Source organism: Fukomys damarensis, unplaced genomic scaffold (assembly GCF_012274545.1).
Source record: "Fukomys damarensis isolate Sample0158 unplaced genomic scaffold, DMR_v1.0_HiC HiC_scaffold_37, whole genome shotgun sequence".
NCBI classification, from domain to species: Eukaryota; Metazoa; Chordata; class Mammalia; order Rodentia; family Bathyergidae; genus Fukomys; species Fukomys damarensis.
In genome coordinates, this window is record NW_022900949.1 from 9,027,042 (window position 1) to 9,035,350 (window position 8,309).

Genomic DNA, 8,309 nt, shown 5'->3' on the forward strand with positions numbered 1-8,309 from the left:
AGGGGGCGGTGCAGGAGGCAGGCAGCGGGGTAGGCTGCGCCCGGGAGGGCAGGGCGGGGCTTCAGTCTCGGGCGGGGTAGGGGGCGGAGCCTTGCGTGGCACCGCCGCAAGCAGTCTGGGTGCTGGGAACACTGGAGAAAGGAGGAGTTATGATAATATGCAAATCGGCACGCTTTGGCGGACTCCAAGGCGAGCAAGAACGGGTTTCGTCACGCGGAGGCAGTTCTCAAGTTCGAATCCCAGGCTCGGCGTGTAGGTCGAATTGCGAATTCTAGCCCCGGAGGCTCACTGCCCCGGGAATAATAGTAACCGGGGCCAGAGATTTGGCTCAATGGTGTGGCCGCCTGTCTCTCGCAAGCGCAAGGTCCTGAGTTTGATCCTTGGTGCACACACACACACACACACACACACTCATAGTAACTGCAGCGGCTCTTTCTTGAACACTGTCTAGTCTTCTCATGGAACCTTCTGAATAAGGATGAAAATGAACTGATTCTTGGAATTGAGGATTGAACCCAGGGATTCCTGAGTGCTCCATGGGCTTCTAGGCCTCTTTTCTTTTCTTTTTTTCTTTTTTTGAGACCATAAATTATCCAGGCTGGCCTTGAGCTTGCAATTCTCCTGCCTCAGCTTCCCAAGCGCTAGCATGACAGGTGTGTGCCCCATCTGGAAGAAAATGGAGCTACCCTAGCCTCAGGAACTTTGTTCCAGGCTGCTAATCTATGACCCCCAGCTCGCCTCCCCAGGGCTCTGCTTCCCCGGCTCCTGTCTCCCCTTAATTGAAAATCTGTTCCTCCTCTAGGCGCCAGCTGTCTGCCCAGCCCTCTTGCCAGACCTGGCAAGGTACCAACCTTCCCTCCCGCCTGGATCTGCACAGGCTGCCTCGGTGCACAGCCCGAGAGGACAGACTGGCTAAGGACGGGTGGCAGACCGGGGCCCTGCAAGGGCAGCTGAAGTCCTTTGCCATTTTTTTTTTTTTAGTATGGGGGCTCGAACTCAGGTCCTCGCACTCGCGAGGCAGGCGCTGGAACCACTGAGCTAAATCCCCGGCCCTCATTGCCAATGTTTTAAAATCAGGATGTTTGGGGGTGGGGCTGAGACTCAGTGGGAGAGTTTGTGTTTAACGTGTGTGAAGGCCTAAGTGCAACCCCTAGTACCAAAAGCAAAGAGAGAGGGAGAGGGAGAGAGAGAGAGAGAAATAATTTTAAAAATTGGGAGTCCGGCATGGCGGCACACACCTATGATTCAGTGCTTAGGAGGCTGAGGAAGGAGGGTCGCCATCGGCCTGGCCTACATAATGAGTTCAAGGCCGCCCTGAATTACGGAGGGAGACACTGTCTCAAAAAACAAACAAACAAACAAAAAAAACAACAGACTGTTTCACAAAAACAAATCCAGACTTCCAAGGACTCTTGAAAAACCAGAGAACCTGAGATTTTCTGCAGCCTTGGGTAAAGTGATCAGGCTTCACTGCAGTGGGTCAAGACTTGGCCCCAAAGCCAGCCCATGGCCCCCAGGGGAGAATGAGACAACTGGATTTGTGTCAAACTCAAGTTTGTTTGTTTGTTTTAATTGAAAATTTGTAATTATATACATGGTGTTCAATGAGATGTTAGGAAATGTATGTACTTTCACCAGCCTTGGTGGCTCACACCTGTAATTCCAGCACTCGGGAGGCTGAGGCAGGAGGATCTCTGTGAGTTCTAGACCAGCCTGGGCTACATAGTGAGTTCCAGCTCAGTCTCAACTGCCTAGTGAGACCCTGTCTCAAAAAAACAAAAAAAATGGGCTGGGGATTTAGCTCAGTGGTTCCGCCACTTGCCTTGCAAGCACAAGGGCCTGAGTTTGATCCCTGGTACAAAAAAAAAAAAAAAAAAAAAAAAAAAATATTTCCTGGAAGAGGTTAAAATCCAAAATTCAGATTAAAATATTTAGTTTTTTTTTCTCTCTCTCTCTCCTCCCTCTTCCTCTTTTTTAAATTTCTTTTTCTTTTTTTCTGATTTTTTTCCCAGTACTGGGGGGTCAAACTCAGGACCTTGCACTTGCAAGGCAGGCACAGTGCCACTGAGCTAAATCCCTGACTCCTTTCTCTTTCTTTTGCAGTACTAGGGGTGGAACCCAGGGCCTTCACCCTGAGCTCTATCCCCAGCCCTTTCTATTTTGAAACAGGGTCTCACTAAGCCAGTAAATTGCCCAGGTTGGGTCCAAACTTCAGTTCTTCCTAATTCAGCCTCCCAGAACACTAGAATTAAAGGCATGTGCCCACCCCCATGTCTGTCTTATTTTTCTGTCTTGTTTTCTTGGTGTTGGGGATGGAAGCCAGGCCTCAGCACACCAGTAAGCCCTGGCCATGAGACACATCTTCAGCCTGTTCCTTTAATTGCATAGCCCTATTTCCCAGGACCGGTGGGCTGGTTTTACCGCCCACCCTGGAAAGGTTTATTCCTTCTTTCCAGGTTTTGCTTTTTACTGGTAAAGCTGCCACAAACACACATGACTGACTTGTGAACATAAATCTTCATTTCTCTGGAATAAATGTCCAGGAATGCAACTAGTGGGTCATACCATAAGTGTGTGCTTAATTTTTTTGAGACAGGGTCTTACTATGTACCTCAAGCTTCCCTCGAACTCACAGCAACCCTCCTGCCTCAGCCTCCAGAGTGTTGGTGTTACAGGGGTGTGCCACTGCGCCTGGCCTAGTTTTTGTTGTTGTTGTTTAACTGCCAAACTTTCTTCCATAATAATGTTTTTGTTTTTATTTTATGATGCCTGGAATTGAACCTGGAGCCTCATACATGTTAGACAAGTGTTCTATCACTGACCTAACACTGCCAATCTTTTTTATTTTATTTTGAAGCAAGTCCTCACTACATTGCCGAGGTTGGCCTCAAACTTGCCTTCTTCCTGCCTCAGCCTCCCAAGTAGCTGAAATTACAGGCATGTGCCACCGTGTACAGCAAGAATTATGAAATTTTGTTTGTTTGTTTGTTTGTTTTGCTTTTTGAGACAGGGTCTCACTATGCAGTTGAGACTGACCTGGAACTCACTATGTAGTCCAGGCTGGTCTTGAACTCACAGCGATCCTCCTGCCTCAGCCTCCCGAGTGCTGGGATTACAGGCGTGCGCCACCGTGCCCGGCTTCTGAATTTTTTTAATAGTTGATTTCTTTTCAGAACATTAAAGTTGTTTCAAAAACTGAAGAGTTGGGCCAAGGGTTTAGCTCAGTGATTCTACCATCTGCCTTGCAAGTGCAAGGTCCCAAGTTCAATGCCCGATACCCGCCCCCCCAAAAAAAGTACTGGAAAATTGAAGAGTTGAAAGAAAGTTCAATTAAAATCTCACAATATCATTTTTTCTTACTGTGTCATTATAAAATTTAAATACTTCACTTATGCCCAAGCAGAATGTATTATAATTTTACATTTCTAGCTTTAATGGAAGCAAATTCATGAGTCATATTCTCAAAATACACTTCTGGAAAAGAATCAACAATTAAAAATACATAAAGATGTATAGATATCTAAAGATGCATATATAAAAATAGATGGGTAGATATAGAAATGCATACACGCTTTTCTTTCTTTTGCATTAGGCTCATATGGCAGAGTGGGATCCTGACTTTATTCAAAATTCTAACATTTTGGGTTGGGGATTTAGCTCAGTGGTTCCACCACCTGTCTCGTAAAGCACAACGACCCGAGTTCTATCCCCGGTACCAAAAAAGTAAATAAATAAGCAAATAAAATTCTAATATTTATATTTGGAGGCTGAAGTGGGAGAGGTGCTTGAGCCTCACAGGAGCTGGAAGCAGCCTAGGCCACATAGTGAGACCCCCATTTCTTAAAAAAAAAAGTTAATATTTTGTTCAATGCATGTTTCTGTTTTGTTTGCTTTGTTTTCTGGTGCTGGGGATTCAACTGAGGGCCTTCACACTGAGCTCCATCCCTAGTCCTTTTTATTTATTTATTTATTTAAAATAATTTTTGATATCAGGGATCAAACTCGGGTCCTTGTACTTGCGCGGCAGGCAGTGGCACCACTGAGCTAAATCCCTGGCCCACTTTTTATTTTTTACTTTGAGACAGACTCTTACCAAGTCACTAAGTTGCCCAGGCAGACCTCAGACTTGTGATCCCTCTGCCTCAGCCTCCGACACTGCTGGGATTGAACCAGGTATGGTAGCATACACCTGTTCATCCCAGCACTTCAAGAGGCTGAGGCAGGAGGATCCCAAGCCCAGCTTGGGCAACTTAGTGACTTAGAGACCCTATCTCAAAATAAAAAAATAGAAAGGGCTGGGGATGGCGCTCAGTGTGAAGGCCAGGTTGAATCCCCAGTACCAAATAATAATAATAATAATAATAATAATAATAATTTTCAAAATTTTGCATTATGCGCTGTGAGTGTGAAGAGCTAGGAGGAGGTGTGGGTTGTTGTGGACTTAAATGTCTTCATTGTGATGCGGCTGCATCCCCCTCTCTCTCTCTCTCTCTCTCTCTTTGGAGGCTGCACAGCAGTTATACAAGATGCCAGCATGGGAGAGGCAGGGGGACTGACCTTCAGGGACGTTTCTGTGTGCTTTCCTGGGAATCAATTGCTACTAAAGAAAAAGGCTCAAAAATTGCATTCCCATATTATTTGTATTTCAGTATAAATTTTATTTGGGCTAAAAATATATCGAGCCGGGCATGGTGTGGCGCATGCCTGTCATCCCAGCACTTGAGAGGCCGAGGCAGGAGGATCGCAGCAAGTTCGAGGCCAGCCCAGGCTGTGTAGTGAGGCTGGACTCTTGTACACATGAGCAAATCGGGAGGTTCTGTGCCTTATAAAATGGGACTCTTGGGCTGGGTGGGCAGTTCTGTGGTTGAGCACATGCTTAGCATGCAGGAGGCTCTGGGTTTCAAACCCAGCATCAAAACTAGAAAGGGTGTTTTTTTTTTTCTCTAGAAAAGGTTTTACTTTAAATTTTTTTTTTTTTTTTGAGACAGGGTCTCACTATGTAGTTGAGACTGACCTAGAACTCACTTATGTAGTCCAGGTTTGTCTTGAACTCACAGCACTCCTCCTGCCTCAGCCTCCCGAACGCTGGGATTACAGGTGTGTGCCACCACGACCAGGCCTAGAAAAGGTTTTAATATGGGGCACTTAGGGTTCTGCCCACTCCCCTCACCTGGCCACACAGGGAAACCTGAACATTCCCATCATGCCTCAGGGCCCTTTGCCCAAAGCACCCTAACTCTTTGTAATCTCCACCCTGCTGACCTCTATAGCACCTGTGAGTCCCCTCCTTCCCTCCCTTTCCTCCAGCCACTCCAGCCTCAGGACCTTTGCATGTGCTCTTCCCCTGCCTGGTGCTCCTTCGAGGATCTTCCCGGGACAGTGTAAATGTCTGTTCCGAGCCAGACTGGCATGGACTCCTACTCTCGGTGTTCTCTGGGGATCGTTGATCTTCTTCTATCCTGGGCTCAAATGCAACCCTCCTGCCTCAGCTTCTCATAGTGGTGGTATGACAGGTATGCACCACTTCACTCCCATCCCCTCCTCTGCCCCCCTTCAGCCCTCCGCACCGTCCCCACCCTCATCCTCTTCCGGTGGCAAGCTGACCCCCGGCCCCAACCCAAAGAAGGGGCGCTGAGCTGCTGGGCGATGCGGGATCTACATCTTTATTGCAGGAAGACTAAGTCTACAGCGGACGCTACACAGACCCCATGGCGGGCAGGTGGGGGCTCCCACATGCAGGGCAGGTCGGGGTGGGGTCACAGCAAGCGTGGCCTAGCAGGGCCCCCAGCACCAGGGATGCCCGGGCAGGGTGGGCAGCAGCCAGGACCAGCTCCAGCCCCTTCTATTGCACATTTGCAGATGCCCTCGTGAGGAAGGGGAGAGGCCCGGGTGGGCGGCCCCATGGGGCTTGTGCTATCAGGGTGCGTCCCTGAGAAAGGGCTGGGACCCCCGTCCAGCCAGGAGCCACTCCCGGGGCCAGGAGAGGGGACAGCAGCAGCTGCCGGGGTCCCTGAACCCGTCTAAGATCAGGGCTCAGCTCTGCTGTGACTCGAGGCTGCCAGGTCTTCAGGGCCCCACACACACACCCGGGTACCCGTGCGCACACACACACACACACACACACACACACACACCCTGCCTCTCTGGGTGTGCCCGGGAAGCATCTAGGAAGGGGACCCCTGAACATGAGGAAAAGCCATCACGAGGACACCAAGCCAGACATGGAGGGTCTCCCTGCCTACGTCCTGCTCCGCATGGCCACACGCTCCCCCCGCCACAGCCGCACACACACCGTGAGCGCACAGTCACACGGCTTCCTCAGCCCCTCGGTAAGGCGCACCAAAGCCAGGCACGGTGGTGCACATCTGCCATTCCAGCACTCTGGGAGGCTGAAGCAGGAGGATCCCAAGTTACAGCTCAGCCTGGGCAACATAGTGGCTTAGGGAGACCCTGTCTCAAAAATAATAACAAAATCTAAGGGCTGGGAATGGAGCTCAGTGTGAAGGCCCTGGGTTCAACCCCTAGGGCCACAAGGAAATAAAAAGTTCAACGGTCATTTTCCCAGATACTGTGCCTTGTGAGCTTAGCCACTGCAGAGATGCTGAACCCGCCCATGGAGGGGCCCACATGACTGCCACCGAGGAACTGAGGTCCTCAGTCTCAAAACCCCAAGTTGCTGCCTTCTGTGACAGCCAAGCCAGCTCAGAAGCAGGTCCTCCCCTGTCTGGCTTCAAATGAGGCCACACCCCAGCTGGTGCTTTTGTGGGGGGGTGGGGGGTGGTATTGGGGGTTAAATCTAGGGCGTTTTCACTGAGCTATGTCCCAAGCCTTTTTTTATGTTGTTATTTTGAGACAGGGTCTTGCTAAGTCTCTAAGTTGCCCAAGAGAGCTATAACTTGTGATCCTGCTGCCTCAGCCTCCCAGAGTGCAGGGATGACAGGCACACACCACACCTGGCTCCTGTGAACACCTTCACTGTATCCTTGTGAGTCCCGAGGGTAGAATCCGACTCACTCTACCCAGGCCTTGACTCACAGAAGCTGCGAGACTGTAAGAGTGTGTTGCTTCAGGCCGTGACACTGGTGGACTCCTTATGCAGCACTAGCTGACTGATACACACTGGGAGCTTGCACCGGACTAGAGCAGACACAGAGGTTCTCAGAGAGCCAGAACAAAGAGGTTCACAGAGAAATCACGTCACCCACTCCTGAAAACACAGCCGTGTTCATACAAGTATACAGACTCATGCGCACAAGTCACAAATGCCCAGTCTTGTCAACAGCCATCCGCAAATGACAGCACCACCCACTCTACACGTGAGGCGGCCTTTGCAACAGGTGCAAAACACACCACCCTGAGGACAGACACGCACAGGTGCACAACAAAGACGTCACCCCACAGCCACCTTCACCTGACAGCCCCAGGGTCACGGGGTAGTGTCACCAAGACTCTGGGACAATTCCTGGGGCCCCATCTCCAGGGCAGGGTTGGCAGGAAGAAGTGGGTGCCACCGGGGCCCCGTGTGTCCTGCGGGTGCTGGGTCCCAACTACTGGCCCTGCATAGGGCTTAGGGGATAACTCCCTGGCCACCTCCACAGCACCCCAGATTCCCAATCACTGTGCTGGCGCAGCCACACCACCAAGCTGATGACGGACTCTCTCTCTCGGTACAAGGGTCAGGCCCTAGTGGGCTGTGTGCGGGAAGCCCTGGGGTTCCAGGCACTGGGTGGCCCTGGCTGGACCATCCTGGGTTTGTGCTGTGGTTATTGCCTGGTGGCCTGAGGCCCATCCCGAGGGCCCCTGCACCTGGTGTGCGGTCAGGGACCAGAGGAGGGGCACAGGTGGGGCTGCAGTCGTGGGGGATGGGGGGCCCAGGGTGCACATTCAACACCAGGGAGGAGAGAGAAGAAAAGAATCTGAGGTTGATGTGCATTTCAGCCCCCTCCCCTGGGAGGTCACAGTGATCAAATGTGGGGGGCAGGGATGCAAGCTGTGGCCAGGGCACCCGAGGGACAGGGGACAGAGCTGCAGGTCCTCAGAAAGGTAGCCTCTCTGGTCCCGGCTGGGACCAGCAGCTCCTCTTGCCAACACCCCATTTTCTTATCCGCAGGACAAGGGAGCCACCTCCAGCTCTAGACTTTGGGAGTCTGGATGGGTCAGGAGGGCAGAGAGAGGGGTGGCAAGGAAGAAGAGCTGTAGCGTCAGGAGGGGCCAGTGGGAGTCCCGCGCTGCCTGTGGAGGGCTGGCTGGGCAGCCTTAGCTTCTCCAGCCAAGATGTGGGAGGAGGAAGGAGAAATGGAAGAGGGGGG